This window comes from Arachis duranensis, chromosome 7 (genome assembly GCF_000817695.3).
Source record: "Arachis duranensis cultivar V14167 chromosome 7, aradu.V14167.gnm2.J7QH, whole genome shotgun sequence".
NCBI lineage: Eukaryota > Viridiplantae > Streptophyta > Magnoliopsida > Fabales > Fabaceae > Arachis > Arachis duranensis.
Genome location: NC_029778.3, coordinates 62655187 through 62658282, shown reverse-complemented (window position 1 = coordinate 62658282; position 3096 = coordinate 62655187). Strand labels below are relative to the sequence as shown.

The 3096-nt window shown below is 41.4% G+C and overlaps 1 long non-coding RNA gene across 1 annotated transcript in view; it reads right to left on the bottom strand.

Annotated features, from left to right (window-relative positions):
• LOC127740586 (uncharacterized) overlaps window positions 1-1704 on the bottom strand; it is a 2332-nt gene extending 628 nt beyond the window's left edge. Inside the window, exons 1-2 of the long non-coding RNA XR_008001165.1 lie at window positions 1541-1704; window positions 1238-1450 (exon numbers count right to left, since the gene is read on the bottom strand). This is a non-coding gene — a long non-coding RNA (uncharacterized LOC127740586). The remainder of the gene's footprint in view (window positions 1-1237; window positions 1451-1540) is intronic.
• Window positions 1705-3096: the final 1392 nt, after the last annotated feature.

The following is a 3096-nucleotide window of genomic DNA, read 5'->3' as shown; positions in this document are numbered from 1 at the left end:
TCCGGCTCACGGTTCAATCCAGAACCAGCCAATATTCATAGCATACACAGCTATTCCGGCTCACGGTTCAATCCAGAACCAGCCAATATTCATAAACAATTACGGCCCCTCGGCCAATGGCATACAAGCACTTCCACCACCATCCTCCACATCTCACATAATCATCAATGATCCTCATTGATCATTCATTTTCCCTTGCTTCACTCGCAAGCTACCACATTCACTAGCCTTTCTTCTCATAGCTAGACATATCATAATGATTTAAGATATAAGTGGTGAGATCGGAGACTTAGAAGTATGAGATTTGGCTTTTAAAACTCAAAAATCAACTTTGGGATGAAAACAGGTCCACGCGTACGCGCACTCCACGCACACGCGTGGGTGGCCTCAAAACTCATCGACGCACAAGCGTCATGCACGCCAATGCGTGGATTAAAAATTTGCCAACCGGCGCGTACGCGTCAACCACGCGTACGCGTGGGTGTTCTCGTGCCCCAGGCACAACACTGGCACAATTCTAGCATAACTCTCTGGAAAATGGCTGGGCATTGGGTGCAGTACCATCGGCGCGCCCGCGCACATCACGCGCATGCGTGGATGGCATTTTCGGGAAGAACGGCGCGCACGCGCCAAGTGCGCCCACGCGCAAGGGGTCATTCTGCTAAAAATTTTCTAAGTTAAAAGCTGCAGAATTCACCAATTTAAACCCCAATCTTCCAACGGACATAACTTCCTCATTTTAAATCATTTTTCACCCGTTCTTCGAACGGCATGGACATCCCGGATCCAATTTCATTTCTAAACAGATTTGGCACAAAACAGAGATTCGTAGTCCAAGTTATGTCCCGTCAAAGTATACCCAAAAACTATGTTTTTCATAAAAACCACAAAGTGCCATTTTCAAACATGTCATTTTCAACTCTTTTCAAAACCAATCAAAACATGCCATTTTCATCCCTTTCCTTTGAAATCAATCAAAATACATCAATTTCAACATCAAGCCTCCTCAATGGTTCAACCCACAATTCAACCATAACCAATCATCAAGCATATATCACAACATGCATATTTCTCATACGTCATACTACCAAGGCATCAATAATCATCATCACACATATGACCACATCATATATCTCAATCATTCAACAACATCAACCATTCAATGCCTATCTTAGGGCCTCTAGCCTAAGTATTTCCTACCACATTACATATTAGATACGGGAAACCGAAACCATACCTTAGCCGATTTTCCCAAGCTCACCCGGAGCACTTCCAGACCACTTATCCACAAGCTCTCAAGGCCTCAATACCTCCAAGAACAGATTTTTCACCACCAAGCCCTTTCCAAGCTTTTCAAAATCACCAATCAAGCTCCAATATCCACACATACACAACCACACCCAAGGTCCAAGGAGACAAGATTAACCTTCTCCTTCAAGAGAGTTGGGTCCTATAACATCAAAGAACCCAAAATCTCAACATTTCACCCATGAAACTCGAAAATAAGGGCTGAGATTTCGAACAACAACACGTGGCTTACCTCAAGATTGGTTGTATGAGTTTTGTAGAGCTCTCCGCGGTGAACGCGTGGCCGCAAACGGAGCGGCAATCGGAGCTCTAGATCAAAAGTTATGGTGGTTTGAAGATCAACCAAGGGAGAGAACTTGAGAGAGTGTTCTTCCTCCCTTTCTCTCTAATTTCAGCTTGTGTGTGTAACAAATGAGGAGAGAGAGTGCTGAAAACTAGGGTTTTGGTTAAGTCATGTTGGGCCAAGGGCCCACTTTGGGTCCAATTGGCCCGGTTTGGCCCGTTCGGTCCAATCTTGGTCCGAATTCTATAAAATTGGTACCAAAATTCTCGTCTCAATCTCCTCTATCATATTTAGCCATAAAAATCACATTTTGGGCTTTCTAGAATAAATTCTCATTTATGGGTTAATTAGCCGTTAATTAACCAGGTTTTACAGGATGAATTGACTTGAGCCACAAGTCCTAGCCAACTCCCAAGGAAAGACTAGCTTTAGTGCACTCCAAACCAATTAGCAATCTCTCCAATTACCAATCAACAAAGGAATTAGATAACTCAAGTGTCACTAATTACTCTACTTAGGCCAAGAGGAACAAAATCTAACTAATAGCTATAAGAGACATTTCATCAAACACATAGAGTGCAATACAAGTAAACATATGAATTCGCAAGAATTAAAGAGAGATCTAACTACAAAGGCAAGAGGTCCACAAAAGAAAACCAAATCAATCATGAAACAACAAAGAACTTACCAACTGCATTGAAGGAGAAATGTAGATCTACAAAAGAGAATTCACAAACTACAAACAAAAGATTTACATTAGAAGAAGAATTCTACAACTACAATAGAGGAGAGGAACGAAAATTGGAAGAGAGAAGAAGAAGAAATAGATCTAGATCTAAGAACTAACCTAATCCTAATTCTAGAGAAAAGAGAGAGCTTCTCTCTCTAGAAACCAACTAAAAGCTAAACTAAAACTAACTGGTAACTAACATCTAAATGTTGTGAAGTATCTTGATTCCCCCTTCACTCCTTGGGTTAAATAGCATCAGAAATGAGTTGGATTGGGCTCACAAGGCTTTAGAATTCGCTGGCCACGTTTTGCTTTAAGTGAACCAGGTGGCAGCAACGGCCCGTGTGCGTACTATGCGCGTACGCGTCACCATGCGTGATTCAACCATAGCAAATCTTATATCGTTTCGAAGTCCCGGATGTTAGCTTTCCAACCCAACTAGAACCGCATCATTTGGACCTATGTAGCTCAAGTTATGGTCAATTAAGTGCGAAGAGGTCGGCTTGACAGCTTTTGCGATTCCTTCATTTCTTCATGAGTTCTCCATTTTTACATGTTTTTCCTTCATTCCCTTGGTCCAATCCTTGCCTCCTAAATTTGAAATCACTTAGCAAACATATCAAGGCATCTAATGGAATCAAGGAGAATTAGATTTAGCTATTTTAAGTCCTAAAAAGTATGTTTTCACTCTTAAGCACAATTAAAGGAGAAGTTATAAAACCATGCTATTTCAATGGATAAATGTGGGTAAAAGGTTATAAAATCCCCTAAATCA